The sequence below is a fragment of the Mesocricetus auratus genome, unplaced genomic scaffold (assembly GCF_017639785.1).
Source record: "Mesocricetus auratus isolate SY011 unplaced genomic scaffold, BCM_Maur_2.0 Super-Scaffold_100007, whole genome shotgun sequence".
Classification (NCBI taxonomy): domain Eukaryota; kingdom Metazoa; phylum Chordata; class Mammalia; order Rodentia; family Cricetidae; genus Mesocricetus; species Mesocricetus auratus.
The window spans coordinates 89,152,855-89,174,490 of NW_024429191.1; positions in this window are offsets into that span (position 1 = coordinate 89,152,855).

Sequence of the window (21,636 nt, forward strand, 5' to 3'; positions counted from 1 at the left end):
TATATATATATATATATATATATTTGTAGCTATGAGTCAATACTTAAAACAGAACTAGCCAATGAGAAGCCCTGGACATTGGCCAACAGCATTGTAACTAATAGAGTCTCTGTATGTTACTTGTGGTTGGTGCATCTCTGGGACCAGGCTGGCAGGAAGAATGCTCTTTACATAGGTCGGACTAGGAGAGGTAGAGAATTCTGGGAAATGGAGGCACAGTCAGTCACCATGTAGGACACAAGAAGAGTAAGAGGTCTGGACCCTTTCTCCAGTTAGAGAAGACCATATGGGAATACTCAGATTAGCAGTTATGGGTTAATAATTAAGAAACCATAGCAAATGGTCAACAGCTTAATAATTAATATAGCGTCCTGCGTATTCATTTGGGACTGACATGGCTCTGGGATCAGGCTGGCAGTAAGAATGCTCATTACAGAGAGATGGCATAGAGACTAAGAGTGCTGGCTGCTCTTGTAGAGGACCTGATTTCTACTCCCAGCAACAACATGATAGCTTGTAAAATCTGTAACTTAATTTCCAGGGATCTGACATCTTCTTATGGCCTCTCTGAACACTGCATGCACTTAGTACACACTCATGCATGCAGGAAAAACCACTCAAACACATAAAAAATGAATAAATAAATAAATCTTCTGCAACCAGATAAAGATTTCAGGAATTAACTTTAAAATGCAGTTATTTTCTTGCCCAAATACAAATGTAAATTTAGCGTCTGACCCCAAAGTATCTCCCTTTTAGTAACAAGCTCAAAAACTTTAAAGGAAGTTTACAAGCCAATAATAAAATCAAAGGAGTCTGTGTGTCCTGAGGTCTCAACATGTCCACAAAAGCTCATGCTTTGAAATTTAAGTATTAATGTTGCAGCGGCCTTGAAGCAGTGTTCAATTTATTGATGTTCAACCATTGCAAAATGCCTATATGTAGAAATGACTCTGTTTCCCTAGAAATGGATGTATTTTCTACTGTTCCCCCCTCTCATATAGATACAAACCCAAATACAAACAATTTCACTTTGTCTTTTTTTCTCATTCTCTAACTCTATTCCTTTCTCTCCTCCCTGTGTTGCTACTTAATCCCTGAGAATAGTTTTGACCTCTTGGGATTCTGTTACAGATAAGGGTTATGCTACTTATTCAAGACTTTCAGTGTCAACATTGCCTGGTAGAGTATATATACCTAAACATTTTAGTCATTGATTTCATATAGACAATAGTTTTCATAGCAACTAATTTTTTATAAAAATTGCATCAGTGTGTGTATATGTGTGTGTGTGTACATGTGTATAAGTACACAGATAACCAAGTAAGCTATATAATTTGGCATATATGTCTAGAAGACACTTTATCTGAATATAATGCTTTAAAAACGTAAATTCTCAGAAGTCCTACCAGAACACATGGCTTCCTTAAGCTACTTGTTTTGGAAATAGGAAATTCTAGCTGCAAATTACCTAGGTTCTTTTGCTGAGATCAACCTTCCGATACACACTGAGAATAAAATATTCTACAACTTTCCTTCTCAAGCTATCTTCTGATATTTACACACACTGCAGAATCTCTTGGACGATAGTAACTCAGAACAAAAGCGAAAGTCTTTAGGGCTTCACAGAAATTGGAGTGTCCTAGTATAGAACTCGCTCAATATTTTTCTTCCCAACTTACTTAGCTATTGATGACAGGCAAAAGGAATATCACACTAAGCTAGTCAGGGTTGGTTTCTGTTAAACTCACTTGACATGAGATATAGATAAAAATGACCACTTGAGCATTCCAAACCAATGTTGGGTAAGTTGAAGATTGCCCAAACAACGTCCAGAATCACCTTTAATTCTTAGGTTAATTCCCTGTTATTTAATCCGACACTCATGAATAAAAAGTTCATAGAACCAAGTGATTTTGAGTCAAACATAGACCCTACCAGACTCAGAGGAACACCTCAGTACCTCTATCCCACAGCACAGCACCTGCACTCCACAGCACAATATCTCCACCCCACAGCACAGTGACTTTACCCCTCTGAGTTGATCAACAGCCTCATTCCCCATTCCCTGTTAGATGGCTGCCAACCACAGATGGCCAGTTATGTTTACTGGTACCAAATGATGCCAAGTGATTTTATTATATGGACAGATGCCCAATGAGATGAAGGAAAGGCTTTGCAAAACCATTTCTTTCTCTTGATTTATAAAAATATTTTGAATCTGAATTTTCTGAGCTAAAAGGTTAAAGTTCAAACATATCCAGTGTCCAAACTTGGTGTCTAAATTTCATCTGAAAAATAAATGATTAAAAGTGATACTGTACAATGTGTGTTTCTATATGTCAAGCCAGGGTAGGCAAACTGGCACAAGAGCCAAATCGAGCACGCCACCTGTTTGCACAAGGCTTGCAAGCTAAGAATAGATTTTACATTTTAAAAGGGTTTTGTTTTAATGGTCATAGAAGTACCAATATAATATTTTGTTATTCTGCCTCTTTTACAGAAAATATTTGCCAACTCCAGCCTTAAGATATAAAAATATTTTATTGTTTTCTGATTCCAGCTGTTGGATTTTTATCATAAAACATAAACATTAGAATTAGTGGTATTTCCATAACAAACTTTATTCTTTAAATTGGGGGAGGACAAAATATAGTTAATTTGAAAAACCTGGTTTCTGCATTATCTGGAAAACCTATAACATGAAAACTTCTGATTAAGGAGAAAAAAATTGTTTCTGAATATGAACTCTTAAACATTCATGAAAACTTACATATTATATATAACCTTACTTTACAAAGTGATCTGATACAAGCGTCCCCAAACTGATGTTTTAATTAAGTTTTCTTATTAATTCCTCTACACAGTGTGCACACACGTCTGTTTTATATTTCACTGTGCAGCATTCTTGATGAGTTTTATTCTTTAAACATTTTTGGCACCAGTTTTAAAATGGGCTCCACAGAGGTGAGTGGTCCCTAGCTTCCTTATATAGGTGTTTGAAAGCTTCCAGTGTAACAATGAAGCAAGACCAAAGACCCAATAACAAACAGCTGAGTGGATCAATAACCCCAGTGTTTTCAGTCCACACTTACTGAAAGTGGTGCACGGAAAAAAAGGCTATTTATATCTGGAACCTAATGAAGTAAAATTATCACAACCGACAGGCGCTGGTGTTGTAATTCACAGACAGGGCTTGGCTTAGAGGGATTTGCAAGTTGTTTTTATTCCAGAATTTATTTATTTTTTTAGTGAAACTTAATCCCCTAATCAGTTCCAATTTACATATTTTCTGCTCCCACCCACCTCTTTTTTTTTTTCCCTAGTATGATTCTAAAAGGAGTGGCATTGCAAAGTGCCCTCTCCATTCCAAGCAGATGAATTGGTGGTCACAAGGCTGATATATTTACGTGCTCAGAGCTTTGGACTTCTGTTCAGGCTCCTCTTGTGTCCTTCCTGTACGTAGGCCTAGGTGTATGCGTGGATATAGCTGCATGTGTGTTTTTAACTTGAACTACCCTGCTAAGTTTTGTTCACACTAGCTCTCCTTTCCAGTCTTACGGGATTAATATTTTGCTAAATGAAGTGTTGCAAATTTGAATTTTATTTGGGGCTAAATGGAATACCAAATGGTTATACTTAAATATCGTGATCAAGTTTTATTCCATCGATGTATCCTTGCGTTTCTTACTTGAATAAACATATCAATGAAATTATCTTCATTGTGGGAGAACACCAGTCCCTTACTTAAGTTGACAAGTTCCTTTGAATGCCATGTAAAATATTAAAGGTCCCAAATCTTCACAATCTTTTAGGGTAAATCATCCCCTCTCCATCTTTTTAAAACTTTTTATTTTTTAACTTTTAGAAACACTGTTATTTACATATCCATCCCCTCATTCTCCCATGCTTCCCACTGACTCCCCAACCCACCCACCACCCACTCCCCAGGAATAGTGAGACCCTCCATGGGTGATCATCAAAGTCTATCACATCATTTGGGGAGGGCCCAGACCCCCCTTTCTATATCTGGGCTGCAATAATATCCCTCCATAGGGAATGGACTCTCAAAGTTCATTTGTGACTTAGGAATAAACCCTGGCTCCACTGTTAGAGGTTCCATAGACTGCCTTGGCCTCCTAGCTGGTACCCATATTCAGAGGGCTTGGTTTGGTCTAATACTGGTTCCCCCACTTTACGAATAAAGTCTGAGTGCTCAAATTAGGTTAGGTCAACTGTAACCTTCTCCATCTTTTTAGACCTGGTAATTTTCAGTAGGATAGATTCACAGGAAGACAATGCACAAAAGCTATAGTTGTAGTTGATTTTAATTGTGCCCTTTTCACTAGGTTTTGAAGAATCATCAATTATCTTGAAGAGTCCTCAATAACTTTAAATTGGCCCCTCTTAGAACAAGGAGAAATTAAGAAGTGAATAATTGCCTTTCCTGCTCAGATCATAGGCTTACAAATTTGGTTCTCTGAAGAGTTGCAATGGAATTGACAAGCAGTCAGGAACACAGGATGATATCTCAGAGGATCCACACTCAATTCCCAGCACCCACACAGCAGCTCATAACCTCCTGTAATTCCAGTTCCAGGGGATCTGACTCCCATTTTGACCCCTTCCAGGACGAAACCCACAAGGTGATACACAAACACATGCCTGTAGGAAAACACCCATGTACATAAATTAAAAATAATAATAGAGTTGTAGACTGAGCAGTCGGAGTTACTATTTGGAGACTCAAAAAATAAAGTGAAGAATGAATGATTGAGGAAGGCACTAAACTTTGAGCTCTAGTCTCCACATGCACACATGTGCATATGTACCTGCACACACACACACACACACACACACACACACACACACTTATGCAAGCAACCCTAATTAAATACAGTGAGTCTCTGTCTCTGTTTCTCTCTCTCTCTCTCTCTCTCTCTCTCTCTCTCTCTCTCTCTCTCTCTGTCTCACACACACACACACAGATAATTGCATGGGTGTTTAGAAATATCCTCTATAAACTGATCTTTTCTAATGATGGCTGTGGGCATATCCAAAATGGACAGAATATCTCCTCAGTTGCTGAGAGCATTGGGAAACCTTAGAATACAGGAAAAATAACCCTGGAAGAAGCCATGAGCACAAGGAGAGGATGGATGGAATTAATATTACCCAGATTAAAACCTTTTTGGAAAAAAAAGAGGAGATGAAGAAAAAAAAAGGTATCTTGGTTAACTGAGGTGTCCAACTGGTTTCATGGTGAGCAGGCTAGGTACCAGTGTTTATGTATAGAAGTCAGAGGTACCACTCATTTGGATGGGAAAGGACACAATGATGAAAAATGCAGGTTTGGAATCTGATCAGTCAAGGTTTTTATCCCAATGCAATTATTTCTCAGCCAAGTGTCTCTTTTCTGGCTCATTTTCAATGCATAGGGCCAGTGGTTCTCAACATTTGGGTCACAATCGTTGCAGGGTAACACCAGATACCTGGCATACCAGATATTTATATTACAATTCATAACAATAACATAATTGCAGCTATGAAGTATCGAGGAAAATAATTTTATGGTTTGGGGTCACTCCAACAAGAGGAGCTGTATTAAAAGTGTCACAGCATTAGAAAGGTTGAGAGCCACTGGTTAGGCTGTGGGTAATCAGTGTATGGCAGCTTTATTATCCTCTCAGAGATTTTTAAAATTTATTCATGTTTTGACATGTAAGAAACATGTCAGGTAAGAAGGGTTAAACTTTGAAGCAGCTCTCCCCCAACGAATTTCTTTAAGAAAGTTTCAAACATTTGATATGAATTACATACTATTTTCTAAACTGTTTTCCCTGGATGCTAATTTAATTAGAACCAAAAAATATTTCTTGATCATTCAATGTATGCCCAGAAGCATGGCAGGCACCATGGGAGATATAAAAATATTTTTGTAAGCTCTCTTTGTGGTTATGAATAATATAGTTTAGCTAAGAAGATAAAAATTGTGCACAAGAAGCCAGGAAGAGAAGTGAAAATAAAATAAAAGCCAAGGCAATGGGATTGCTTCAAACTATGAGAATTCACATCAGGGCAACTAGGATGCTGAGTGTGCAGCCAGTCTCTTAGCTTGTGTCCCCGGAGCAGCATTCCAAAGGGATGATGGACTGATCTGTGATGTGTGAGGAGACTGAAGGGAGGGTGGAGTGAAGAAATTCTTCTCAGGAGAAGGGGAGGGCAGGGTAGGAGTGGGTCACTGTTGCTTATGACCTGAAGCAACACCAGCAGAGAATGTTCTTGCTTCATTCCTGGAACATTTTCCTCCTCAATTCATCCCATTCCAGATGTTCTTTCGTCGAGCTGTCTAGTAACACTCTCTGCATGTGTCCTTTTGTCTCTCTCTCTCTCTCTCTCTCTCTCTCTCTCTCTCTCTCTCTCTCTTTCTCTCTAACATTCACTTTAGAGTAGGTTTAGATTTGCAGGGGAAAAATTATCAAAAGAGTGCTGCAAACTATATGTACACTCCACATTGGTTTCTCCAAATTTTACCTGCCATTCTATATTAGTAAGAAAAATCTGTCATGTCTCATATAAAAATATTTGGTCACGGTTATGAAAGATTAAATTTTACTCTGATTTCATCATGGCTGTTTCTTTCCCAGGATTCTACCCCAAACAGACACCACATTAAAAGAATCTTTGGGCCTCTTTAGATTACTCTTGGCTATGACACTCATCATGATGCTTTGATGACATGGATGTTTTTGAGAACTATATACTTTAAACATATATAGTTTGAAGAGTATCTTCCTGGTGTGCTTACTGTGGCCTATGGTTTCGCAAAGGAAGATCACACACAAAGTGTCCCTACTGTCACATCTTAAAAGGGTCTATGCTATAGGTATAAAGGTGATAATTTAGCAGACATGGAGTGTTCCAGGCTTCTTCATCATAAAGGTCCCTTTGTATACTCTCTCTATCCTATTCTCTTTAGAAGACAGTGTACCAAAGTTCCTGATGTCAAATCCCATTAAAACCTCGAGAGCTATGTTACATTTTCATGATGTTTAACTATCTGCAGATTGTATTCGCAATTCTGCAACAAAACAGACTTGTCTATTCTGTCATTACTTATTTATTTATTTATTTAGGTTTTAGTATTTGTATGTGCTTTCACCACAAAGATTAATAAGTATGTGCAGATTATTTAGAGAAATACATATATACATAGATAGATAGATAGATAGATAGATAGACAGATAGATGAGATGGAAAAGGAGAGATTCATATTTACATTTTATTTTGTTGAATCTCAAAGGAGGAAGAGAGTTTTCAAAGAAAAAACAATCTCAAAAAGCTTCTTCTCCACCAAATGATTCCTAAAAAATTATATTTTTATGAGGTAAATATAAGTCAACCAGAGGCATGCGGATTGCTTTTCCTTGAGATCACACAAGAGTTTCAAAATTAAGAGAAAAAACCCTCAAAGCAAAATAAATTTTGGATTTTATTGAACACAAGATATTGAGAAATAACTCACCTGAAGAACTCGAAATCCTGCCAAGCTTCCAATCGATGGAGAAACGCAAATTAATTTTTTAAGTCTTTGCTTCCATAATGTATAGCATTTCAAGTAACTCAGAGGGGAAAGCTTCTTTTGTATGCATCTTTTTCATTATGTAGTGTTTCACTTACAACTTTGGCAACAACTTAGCATCTGTATATTATGCTGTACAGTAGCTAACTGGGCCATCTGTCTTATCCTGCCTTGTCCACCCTTCTTAAAAAGAGAACGTCTCATTTGTTTCATATAATATAGAATTAAGGCATTTCGTGCCGGGCAGTGGTGCCGCACGCCTTTAATCCCAGCACTCGGGAGGCAGAGGCAGGCAGATCTCTGTGAGTTCCAGGCAAGGCTGGACCGATAGACTCCAAAACAATACAGAGAAACCCTGTCTCGTAAAAACCAAAAAAAAAAAAAAAAGAATTAAGGCATTTCTATAAGAGCTTTAATGTAATTCCGTAGCAAGTGCTGTCGATAGTATTTACAATTGGTTATCTTTTAGCTGTTCGTGCATTAACAAGTCAATGATGGCAATTTCTGTATTATTTCTCATTGTCCTTTGACTTTCAGAGATGCTTTCTTTGGGTTCCACCTTTCAAGATTATAAATTAATCCATGCTGTTTATCAGCTCAATCATTTACTTCTTTTAATGGCAAAATCATCCTACTTCTAGTTCAGAATTACTGCTGAGGAAAAGCCTTCAAGAGTATTCTCCTATGTCCTCAATTATTTATTCCTATGACCTTATATATTATTTTGAGAGCCATTACATATATTTTTAATTGTGTTCTTAGGGAGGATGATTTCATGACCAACCCAATATCAGATCTTCTGGGTCCTATTTCAGAAGTATGTGATATCAAAAGCAATAGGGACTTAATCTTCCACATCTGGGAAGCAACCAAGGACAATATAAACAGCATATTTAATAGGTAGTATTGTAGACAATTTGACTAACAATTGAAAAGAGGACTCTGGTGTGGGATGTCTTTCTGTATGCTGTGAATATGTTTGGTTGATGAATAAAGCTGTTTCGACCAACAAACAGGCAGGGTGTAGCCAAGCAGGAAGTATAGACAGGGCTACCAGATGCGGAGAATTCTGGGAAGAGGACGCAGATAGTGAGTCACTGGGGAGGAAAGTAAGACACTCAGGCATTCTCCACTAAGCCAAGACCAGGTAGAAATACATAGATTAAAGGGTTAATAATTGAGAGAGTTAGCCAATAAGAAGCCTGAACCATCAACCAAAACAGTTTATAGTTAATATTCACCTCTGTGTCCTTATTTGGAACTAAGCACCTGCAGACCAGTAGGACAGAAACTTCTGTCCACAGGCTTCTCAAATCTGGCATCGGTGCTTTTGTTAGATAATCTATGGCTCTTGGGAGTAGGAGCATTGGCAGCTCAGATGGAAATTTTTTCATTTAAATTTATATGTATATGTATTTCTAGTAGGTTTTTAGATAGCTAAATAATAGTATGATTCCTCATGAAATTTTCATGCATGCTTGCTGTTATTTTACCCTACTCCTTCCTTCTGTACTTTTCTCCCTCCCTGTTCCTAACTAACCCCCTACACTCCACTTCAGACCACTCATACCCTGCTATTCTCCACTTCACTGCTCCTCTCTGCCCCCAAAGTTGTCCCTTTCGAGTAACTAGGTTTCTGCAATTACTCCAGGCTATATATTTACACTGGGAGATTTGGAAGTAGGAGACACAAATGACAGTGAACATGTGCCATTTGTCTTTCAAAACATGCATATATAGGTAATTTTATGTGGAGCTCGCAGGTTGTACTTGTATGCATATTGCATATGTATGTACATTTAAATGCATGGATGCATGTATATGTGACAACAGTTAAAGAAAATAGTTTATGAATTTTAGAGAGAGCAAGAAGAATAAATGGAAAGTGTTGGAAGAAGGAGAGGGAAGTAGACAAATGATGTAAAATCATAATCTCAACACTTTTTAAGTTATGAAAAATATCATGTGTATGTGTTTGTGTGTGTGTGTGTGTGTGTGTGTATGTGTGTGTGTGTGTGTAAGCACATAAAGAAACCAGAAGTCAATCTCAGGTATTATTCCTTAGGGGCTGTCAACTTCTTTCATTTTGTTTGAAACAGGGTCTCCCATGAGGAGCTAAGGCTCCCTGGTAGACTGGTACTGGGTGGCCATCAAGGTACAGGGATCTGCCCATCTTTGACATTCAAGCACTGTGGTTGCAGGTGTGCCACCTTGCCTGGCTTTTTACATTGGTTATTGGGCATTAAACTTGGGATTTTAACCAACACAGCAAGTGTCTTACACACTGAGTTATCATTCCAGAACTACATTTATATTTATTCCTTCATTGAACCTGGCCATAAATTGTATAATTTCAAGAGCAAGCACCCTTTGTACTTTAAATTCTTAAAATAGTCATATCTTTATTGCTAAAATTATTATTTCTCAATAATAGCTGTCATCCAAGTAAACATGAAGACTTCCATTCACTAGAGACTTCCAAAACATAACTGATTTCATTAAAAAAATTTATGTCACAAGAATGTTAATTAATGTTGTTTGCAGAAGAGAAAACCCTAAGGGATACTAAGGAAGTAATACTCAATACACTTTTTAAATTGTTACATTTTCTTTATTTTGCAGGAGTCTATGACCATATATATATATATATATGTGTGTGTGTGTGTGTGTGTGTGTGTGTGTGTGTGTGAACCACAGTGCATATGTGAAAATCAATAGGCAGCTGGAGAGAATCCTTTCTCTCAGTTTGTAGGATCTGGGGACCACACCCAAGTGATCAGGTTTGGTGGCAAGCACCTTTACATGCTAAACCATCTCACTAGCCCAAGGATATTTTAAATACAGTGGCATGCTATCTTCTAAGCCTCCAGAAAAGTTGCTTGTATAAACAGCAGTGATTATCTCAACCAATTAAAAGAAGCTCGGTACCAAATAAAACAAAGAGATCAGAAACAGTCACTTCAATTCTTTATGAAACTTACTGTTGCTAGTTTCAGCTCAAATAAATATATTCAATGTATTACCATAGATTCTCCAAATCCATTCGATGGGATCATGATTTTGAACTCTGCTTATCACTTTTATTCCTGGATATTTAATAACTTCCTAAGTATCATACAGAAGAAGGAGTGTATTAAAATAACTAACCCTTCATCCATTGGTTGCTGAAGAGCACTGAGAGGTGCTAGTTTATGGTGGAAAGTGGAAGGAACATAGATCCCAAGGAAAACACAAATTCAACACCCAGATTCCTGAGTAACACTCATGTTCAGAAACTTCTCAGTGAATGTTTACATGGCTACAGTATAGATGAGTCTTACAATGCCAATGGTGTGCCACACAACTCTGAGAAAAGGTCATTCCTCATATTTTCAGAGGGACCACCAATGATGCACCAAGTTCTTTGGGACTAGGTTCTTTCCCAGGTGGTATTGGTTATCTCCAATCATAGCTGAAATTATCTAATCACCAACGGTTTCTCATCATGAAGTTCATGAATACGGTTCCAGCTACGCCAAGGAAGACTGCTGTTGAACCAAAACTTCCAGCCAAGTAAATATAGGTAGTAAAAATACTGTCTTTCACATGCTGAGACAAACTTAAAGCCTCTTTGGTAGCAACAATCTCATTAGAAATTCCCAAACCATCAGTCTGGGGTTCAAAAGCTCCCCCTTGTTCAGCTGTTTCTGTGGGCTAAACAAGCCACCCAGTCTTGACCCCTATGCTCATAAGTCTTCCCTCTCTGTCTCTGTGTTCCTTGAGTTCGGCTCAGTGTTTAACTGTGGGTGTCTGCCTCTGCTTCCATCAGTCATTGATTGAAGGTTCTGTTTTCCAGACTCTCTGGCAGTGGGCAGTGGGATTGTAGACTGGCACTCCCCTGATCCACATCTAAAATCCATGTATCAGTGAGTGCATACCGTGTTTGTCTTTTTGTGACTGTGTTACTTTACTCAGGATAGTTTCTCCTATTGGCATCCATCTGCCTGCAAATTTCAAGATTCCATTTTGTTTTTTTTTCCTCTGAGTAGCACTCCATTGTGTAAATGCACCACATTTTCTCTATCCACTCTTCAGTTGAGAGGCATCTAGGTTGCTTCCAGGTTCTGGCTATTACCAATAACTGATGGCTGGGAATCCAGCATGAGACTGATCCAGACACCCTGAATGTGGGTGTCAGTGAGGAAGCCTAGTCAATCTATGGGGCCTTGGGTAGTAGATCAGTATTTATCCCTGGCATACAAATGGATTTGGGGGCCGGGCAGTGGTGGCGCATGCCTTTAATCCCAGCACTCAGGAGGCAGAGGCAGGCGGTTCTCTGTGAGTTCGAGGCCAGGCTGGACCGATAGCCTCTGAAACAATACAGAGAAACCGTGTCTAGTAAAAACCAAAAAAAAAAATAAAAATAAAAAACCAAATGGATTTTGGGTGCCCATCCCACAATGAGAGATGATCTCTCAGCCTGGACTCTTGAGGAAGGGCCTAGGCCCTGTCCTGCATGAAATGACAGACTATGGACACCCCCCATGAAGGGCCTCACCCTCCCTGGGGAAAGGAGTGGGGGTTGGGGGAGGGGAAGAGGGTTGGTGGGAGGGCATGGGAGGAGGGGAGGGAGAAGGAGAGGGACCTGGGATTGACATGTGAAGCAACCTTGTTTCTATGTAAAAATAAAAAAAGACATTAAAAAAAGAAATTCCCAAACCACAGTAGCACAGAACTGCAGCCAATCCGGCAACAAACCTTACCTTTCTATCTTATCGATTTTAAATATTTCTCCATTGATGTTTCTAATACTGCCCATTGCAGTTCCTGGTCAGTTTTTTTCTTTTTCTTTTTCTTTTTTAATCTTAGATCCTAATGTTTTTCTTAGTGGTATACTCCCTGCTGGGTGTTAAGAGCCATTGATTCTTTGAGAGGGAATTCCTCACCAACAAGTAGGCTTTGATGAGAAAATCCTGGGTTGGAAACTCCAGGAAGGTATTGTCTGGAAACACATAAGCCTTGTAGTCAATGTGGCGGTGGTGCTTACCAAGAAAATAAGAAATGCTCAGTTGTTTGTCATCTCTATCATAAGGTTCCCCGGTGAAGCTGCAAACAATGGCTACCTGAATATGGTATTTCTCACCAGCTTGAAAAACAATAGACATGGTAGCATGTATGAAATAAGACTAAAATGCCAAATGAAACAGAGCATGCCTTTTAAGGAAGTTCACAGACACAACACAGCTCTTCAACCAAGAAGACCAAATTCACGTAGTCTTTAATGTACTCATGTCCAGGGTCAAGAGATGTAGAGTGTCCTGTACAATTACTCTCTGCCTATTCCCTTTGACACAGGCTTTTTCCGTGATCCTGGAGATAGGTTGGTGGCCAGCAAGTTACAATCTCACAGTTCTGACTTTACAGGCACACTTGGCCATGCTTTACATTTTACCTTAGTGTTGAGCATTTGAACTGAAATCTTCATGCTTGTGTAGCAAGTTTTTCTTATCCAGTGAACCATTTCCCCAGCCCCAGGAACAGAATTATAAAGTGATTGCTTTCTTAACAGTGTGATTCTCACATGTGTTGAGAACTTCAACCTCTTCTCTCAATATGAAGGACATGACCTAGAGAACACTGTGGGGTGAAATAAAACATACAAGGAATTCATTGATGCCAAAACTCAGAGATCTTCTTCAATAGTGGCAAAATTATCTTTTGAAGCTTGAAATATAATCCATTTTCTATGGGATCATTCACCTCTCAAATACAGCTGCTGAGAAAATGTCTGAAGACTCAAGATCTACTCTCATTCTTTGAGTTTCTAAAGCCCTTGGCCTTCCCTGGTTTTATTTAAACTTTCTATTAGTTTATTAGTTTGACAGGGGCCCCGGTAATTACACCAACTTCTGAGTCCTACTGTAACTTTCGTCTGCATCTCCCAGAACACACACAAAATTTAGTGCCACTGCAGCACTTCTAAAAACAAATAAAAGTTTTGCAAACTAGTCACCAAGCATCCAATGCAATTAAACTGCATTTGTTTCTTTTCTGGCATTCTCACACAATCAGGGCCTTGTGAGAGGCAGGCACTCCTTGAATCCCGCTGTTTTCTTTAGAGGAAAGTCTGCCAAAACCTGCCTACCCTGCATCCACCCTATATAAGTGAAGTCTCAACTGGTAGGTGGACAGTTGTTACATGCATGCACACATGCGTGTGCATATATACACATACACACACACAATCACACAAATGCACACATGCCAAGGCACACATACAAATGCAGACATGCAAACACACACACACACACACACACACACACACACACTTCTAATGCTACTAAAACCATGAAATTCTCACCAAGATACAAACTTATTAACTACAAACTTAGTGTAGGGGAAGAGGGACTAAAGGTCTTAGAAATAAGTTGCTGCACACTGACTCAAGAAATTATGTTAGGTAACAAAATGAAAACAACAACAAAATATGTATCCTGTTATTAAAAAGTGTAACAGAAGAAATGGAATAATTTCAGAAAGCTAATGTTTTTTTTTCAAATTAAATTTCTTTTTCAATAGAAGTGAAAGTAGCCCTTCCCTTCTGAATGCTTGGATCTTAAGAGCTTTCAGTTCCCAACTGCAAGCTGTCACACGTGGAACTTTTAATTTTAGGAAAAGGTCTTGAAAGTCTAGTTGATTAAAACTGACTTCCATTAACACTGCCTGATTTAGCATCTTCCCATGTGAGTTCACACTCACGTTTTCTCACCATTTACCCTGGATTGCTCTAATTACATGGGTGTGGATCTAGTACAGATTTGGAGCTACACAAAACAAATGTCCTTGATGGTAAAATAATCTATCAGAGGGGAAAAAAACAAATAAGGTAATAAAAAGTGAAGCTTTCTTTGTAAAAAACATGAAATGAATGGAAAACAAGTAAAGAAACAAATAAGTACCTCAGTGAGCAGCCATTCTTCTTGCCAATTACTGCTAAATTATAATCAGATCTATCTCTATTTAATTCTTTAAAGTATTTTGGCAGTGTTCAACATGTAATTCTAAGCACTTAAAAAAAACTGACAGTATATTCCTCCTCCCTGTCTGCATGTGTTTCCATCAGTTACTGGAGAAAGGCTCTCTGATGACAACTTGAGTAGTTACCATCAGAGGAGATGGCCAGCTGAGGCTACATATCCACTGTTGCTGGAAGTCTTAGCGGGGGACATCCTTGTAGATTCCTAAGAGTTTTCTTTGCACCAGATCTCTATCTGACCCTGAAACCCTCCCTTTCCATTTATCTCTTTTAGTACACTCCCCCTCCATCTACCATCCAATCCAATCCCTCAAGTTCCCATCCCCCCAGCTCCAGTCCACCCACATGATCTCTTCTATTTCCCCATCCAGGGAGATTCATGTGTTCACCCTTTTGCCCTCCTTGTTACCTAGTCTCTCTGGGTGTGTGGACTGTAGCATGTTTATACTTTACAGCTAATATCCACTTATGAGTGAATACATACCATGTTTGTCTTCCTGGGTTTGAGTTACCTCATTCAGGATAATTTTTTCTTCAAATTGCCTATCTAATTGCCTTCAAAATTTCAAGGTCATTGTTTTTAAAGTGGAGTAATACTTCATTGTGTAAATGTACCGTATTTTCTTTATCCATTTTTCTGTTGAGGGGCATCAAGGTTTTTTCTAGGTTCTGGCTATAACAAATATAGCTGCTACGAATATAGCTGAGCAAGTGTCCTTGGCTATGATTGAGTATCCTTTGGGTATATGTTCAAGAGTGGTATAGTTGGGTCTTGAGGTAGATTGATTCCAAATTTTCTGAGAAACAGTCATATTGATCTCCAAAGTGGCTGTAGAATTTTTCCCTTCCATCATCAATGGAAGGGGTGTTCCCCTTGCTCTACATCCTCTCCAGCATAAGCTCTCATTCGTGTTTTTGATCTTAGCCAATCTGACAGGTGTAAAATGGAATCTCAGAGTTATTTTGACTTATGTTTCCTTGATGGCTAAAGATATTTAATGTTTCTTTAAGTGTTTCTTTGCCATTTGATATTCTTTTGTTGAGAATTCCATCTTGAGTTCTGTACCCAATCAGCATCCATAAAGATGGCTCCCCTTCATCTTGCCTCAAGGTTAGAGAGTTCAAAACTGTCCTTAGTAAGTCAAAAGACTAAAAAAAGGTCTAAGACTTGGCTACTGCAGGATGTTTTGTTCTTGGTAGAAGATGTCTTATCTAAATAACAACAGACTTGGACTCAGATGTGTTTACTCTTCATCCTCAAGTCTGGATAACAGACTCAAATGCTTGGAGGATTAAGGGAATAAAGTCTGTTTGTTCCTAATACATAATAGAGAAGTCTTTTGCCATGTCGCCCCTTTGGTGGGGGTGCTTATGAATGTTGAAGAATAAATTTGGGGTATTAATTGGATTGACCTCCTGACTCTATCTTGTGACTCTATCTTTTCCTTTGTGTCTTTACCTGCCCTTTCTCAATTCACACTTCCTCTCTCAGGTACAAACCAGGCAAGTCAGCTGGATCTGATTGAAGACCCACAAAGACAGGTTCCCACAGTACCGCATTTTAAAAATTGGATTATTTTTTGATGTCTAGTTTCTTGAATTCCTTATATATTTTGGAATAACCACTCAGTTGTATGTGGGGTTAGTAAAGATCATTTTTCATTCTGTAGGCTGCCCTGTTGTCATATTGACAGTGTCATTTGCCTTGCAGAAGCTTTTCAGTTTCATGAAGTTTATTTATTAATTGTTGGTCTTAGTGTCTGCTACTAGTGTGCAACCGGAAGTTGTTTCCTATGTCAATGCATTCAAGACTATTTCCCATTTTCTCTTCTATCATGTTCAGTGTAACTGGATTTATGTGGAGGTCTTTGATCCACTTGGACTTGAGTTCTGTGAAGGTTGGTAGATATGGATCTATTTATAGTCTTCATAAAGACATTCAGTTATTGCAGCACCACTTGTTGAAGATGTTTTCTTTTTTTCAATTGTATAATTTTGGCTTCTTTCTCAAAAAATCATGGCTGTGTGGATTTATGTCTGGATCTTCAATTCAGTTGATTCACCAATCTGTTTTTTGCCAAGATGAAGCTGTTTTTATTACTACAACTCTAGTGGAGCTTGAGATCAGGTATGTTGATGCCTCCAGAAGCTCTTTTGTTGTTCAGGATTGTTTTAACCATGCTGGGGGTTTTGTTTTTCCAAATGAATTTGAGGATTATTCTTATGTTGGAATTTTGATGGGAACTATGGTGAATCTGTAGACTGCTTTTTGAAAATGGTCATTTACTATGTCAATCCTACAGATCTTTGCACATGGGAGATCTTTCCATCTTCTCCAATTTCTTTCTTCAGAGACTTGAAGTCTTGTTATACACATGTAAGATCATTGGTATGTTTCTATGTTTGACTTTTTTACACTTCGTGACAGAGTTTCATTGTTAAATAAGGCTTCTGGGTAAATAATTCAGCTCACTTAACTGGTAACATAATCCTAATAAGTTTCAATAAATACCAATACTAATGCTAATTGTTCATTAATATAATAATGCTAAATTATTTCACTAATACTAAATACTAACAATCACTCTCTGGTAAACTTTTGTGAAAACTTTTAGTATTCTTTTACTAGAGAGTGAAAAATTTTCACTAAAATTATTGGTATTAAGTAGATTAATCAAGCTGGGCATTGGTGGAGCATGCCTTTAATCCCAGCACTCAGGAGGCAGCAACAGGCGGATCTCTGTGAGTTCAAGGCCAGCCTCATCTACAGAGTGACTTCCAGGATAGCCTCCAAAACAATACAAAGAAACCCTGTCTCAAAAAAACAAAAAAAAAAGTAGATTAATCACAATCTATTAAGTACATTCAAAAGACAAGTTATAAAATATATATAAGCACACTGTCTGGACACAGTATAAAAGATTAATATTAACATATGTCTCAAACTCTTAAATATTTATTAAAAAAACCTCTTGGCTAATATTTTTTAATCATGCTATATAAAAGTGACCCAGAAACAGGTTTCATATTAAAATTATGCAAAGGAATAAAAAATCAGAAGTTATCCCAATATAGAAAAAACATGCAGATATAATCTCTCTAGTTGATATATTGTCATCAATCCATTCTACTATATATTTCTAGCTATCTTTGTATATCTACATAAATTGTTAACTTTCTATAAACATAGATATGGTCACATAATTTCTTTGGAATTGGGATCATTATTGTTGTATGTTAACCTAACCCCATAACCTAACTACATCACAGGCCTTCTGTCTAGGATTATTTCTTAGCTGGGAGAGCATTATGACTATAAATTAAAAACATAAGTAAAAAATAATAACTTTCAATAGAATTAGATGGATTTACATAAATAAAAAGTATATATGCAATAGCAATTACACACTTCAGTCATTTTAACCCATGGACATAGTCAATCTTTGATTTTGCAGGACTAACTTCAGAGAAGAATTTGTAACTTACAAAGTGTTGATCTTAGTGGAAGACATGGTTACCACTCAGGAACCCCCCTGGGGAGAGGAAGAAGAGAAAATACAAGTGTGTCATGAGGCTAGGATTAGAAGGAGAATAGAGAAGAAGGAAGAGGAGGAAAGGGAGAGAGGAGAAAAGGGAGAAGTGGGCAGGGACGAGGAGAGGGAGAAGGAGGGGGAGGAGGGCATGGAGGAAGAAGAGAGAGAGAAGGAAAAAAGGGAAGAAGAGGAACAGAGAAGAGGGGAGGAAAATGAAATGGGATTGCACATTTCTGTGATATTTTTCTCAGTCTTTCTGTTCTCCCCCATAACTTTTGGTTCAATAATTCGATCTTTTGTAGAGGGAGTTTCTTCATAAATAAGCACCATAATAGGACATCGAATCCGAAGCTGCGGTTAAAGTTTCTTCTCCTTGTGCTGATCAAGATTAGAACTAGTCTTAACTTCTTCCTCTGCTTTAACACCCTATAACAAACGTATCATAATATGTCATGTATCATCAGCATCTTAAATCCACCATGTGGCTGTATCCTTGACATCTGTCTCTTTGATAAAGCAAGACATCATATATAACACCATGTCAAAGGGGGCCAACTAGATCTGCTTACATAGGTTTTCATAAGAACACCCACAATAGTGCCAAGAGGTAATATTCATTCATCCATGCCTTACTTATAATTGCTCTGCAAAATACTGAAAAACTATGTGCTTTAAGACTGTTTATCAAACAAACAGAAAAGCAGACAGTTAGACCCATGTAACCTTTGGAGAAAGCATGATAACCAAATCAATTTAAATGAAGAAATGTGTCATATTTATAACCAGAGGTAAAGCAGTTACAAAATAAACCAAGAATATGTCAATAGTAATCTTGGATTTGTAAGTCAGAATATAGGCTTAGAATTCACAAAACTGTTCCTGATTCCTGTGTGTGTATACTTCACTGAGCTGAAAATTCTCAGCACAGAAAGTCCATGAAAAGCACAGATCCAAATGAAAATTCGAGTCCTAACTGTGCTGTGAGTATTCTGTAAAGAAATAACTGTTTAAACATACAATCCCATAATTAGCCTGGATCTTTTCATTCAAGCACTGCAGGTCAAAACCACTGACTTTCCCAAGTCAATGGGGGAAAAACCTTCCATCTCTCTTGTGTATTTGGATGTGTGTAATTAGACTTCTTCTATGCCAATAAAAACCCATGAAGGCTTTCTCCATACAAGTTTAGATTGTTCCAGATCCAAAAATTGGATCAGAACGTGCTGGTACACACCAGCAGCAACACGCTGGACGGGAAACGCCACCTGGCCATTTCAGCCAAGAGGTTACTGCTCTCTGCTAAGATAAACATCTGAGATAAAAAACAAATTGAATCAATGGTAATGCAAAAGCGAATGCTATTAACCTAATGACTGCAATAGATTTGGTGTTGAATTTTGCCTGTTCATTTGCATGTATTTTCCTGGTTTAGTTGATGTTTTAGCTGATCTTGTTCATGGTGAGCTATTCATAAGCTAAGATTTGAGGTTTCTGACCAATGTATCAGTTGGCATTTTTTTTGTGACTGCACCTTACATTAAATCAGAATATTAATAGTTTGAATAGGAAAACTGGATTTTTTCCTTCTCTCAATGTAGCAAGCTTCTTTTATAACCACTCTATCTGAAATTCAAATTGTTAATGCCTATGTCTTCTTACACACTTGTGCACACTCACACAAACATACAAACAGTGGGATGGGGGCAAGTATGGGAGGAGAAGTCTAAGGGCTAGTTTTGCAATTTGAGACAGTTGTGATAGCCTTATGGAACTATTAAGGGTTGACAGCTCAATCCTTTTTCTACCATAAGTTCTCAGGTATGGCCACAAATTCTAGCATCACATCAAGTGTTCTGCAATACATTGTTGGTAATATCTAATGAAGAAGTGGAGAAACTCCTCTGTCTTTTGAACCTGAGCTAACCTTCATGATTTACATCCCAAAAAGATAATGGAACAGAAGCCATGGTATATGACTTCCAATATAAGATCATCAGAGGTTGAGTAGTTTTTGTCAGCTTTTCTTAGAATATTTGCTCTGAGAATCTATGGCTATACCAGAATACCTGACAAAAGCAACTTTAAAAAGAGGGTGACGTTGCACCAGAATCTTGACTGACAGCTCCCTCCGTAGTTAGACTGAATGCTGATGCACTATCCATAGAAAATGTTTTGAACTCTGACAATTTCACTTTGGATACTGATACTCAGTATATCCAATCCAATACCTTGGGGACATTGGCTGATTACCTAGGCTTGAAGATGATTCTTATGAAATGAAAGATGGTTGCATGATTATCAAAAGCACTGATTCCTACCATCTTGGTATAAAATTGTTATCCTATTCTGTGCAAGAGGGTCCTGAAGAATCTGATTTTTTTCTGGGAGTAATGATGTTTTAAAAGAATGATAGCAATTATAAGTAGAATTTAATGATGATGAATATTTATCAGAACTAATTCACATGTTTTCTGCTCTCTGCTGAAGGAAGCAATTTGCACAAAGATCCTCTCTAGCGAGGACATGAGAATTGAATAACAAAACTAGGTTTTTGCAGGGCTGAGATTCAAACACAGGCCATTAGATGGTTGCCAAAGCAAATAAGGTGTTGCCATTACTTAAAGTCTCTTTTTCTGTCTTCTCATATTCTCAATCATTAGACATTAGTCCTGTGGCTGTATCGTGTTTAAGATTTTTCATGGAACAACGGCGATGAGCAAGACCTTAGTAGTCTTCACATGAGCAGCCTGCCTCAGTAGTGCTAGAAAGTGGAGTAGACAGAAGGCAATGGGCAGGGATGCCGCATGGATATACATAACTGCCACAAGGACAGAGTCCCTTTATTGCTTCCCTTTCTATCTCCTTTTGCACAGTTGTCAAGGCTCGGTGGTTTTATAGGAAGTGCATCTTAGATCCAGCTTTGCAAAGAAGCCAGATGCTTCATATGTATTTTAAAACACGCCCTCTCTCTCTCTCTCTCTCTCTCTCTCTCTCTCTCTCTCTCTCTCTCTCTCTCTCTCTCTCTCTCTCTCTCTCTCTCTCTCTCTCTCTCTCTCTCTCTCTCTCTCTCTCTCTCTCTCTCTCTCACACACACACACACACACACACACACACACACGGGAGAGATGAATCTCAGCCTCAAGTGTTTTTCAGCACCTTAGTAGTAAAGCACAAGTTGTTGTAAAAGAGAATTCAGTATCTCAGTATCTGGATGCTGCCTGGAGAGGACCTCTTTCACATCAAACTCCCTTCCTTTCCTTACCTTTAATTACAGGCATCATTTAGGAACACCTCTGAAAGACCCAGAGGGAAAAGGGTTAATTTACATGGCTTGGGGCCAGGCTTCTCTTAACTAGGGGATTGGCAGCCAGCAGTTTGGAAAGCTGCCTCGATGTCTGACTGAACGTTTTTATTATCCTTTTTGAGCAAAGGTGGCTTTTAGACACACCAGAACGGGGCCTTCTGATCGGGAATCGACAGACAGGAGCCAGAAAGCTGTCTGCCCC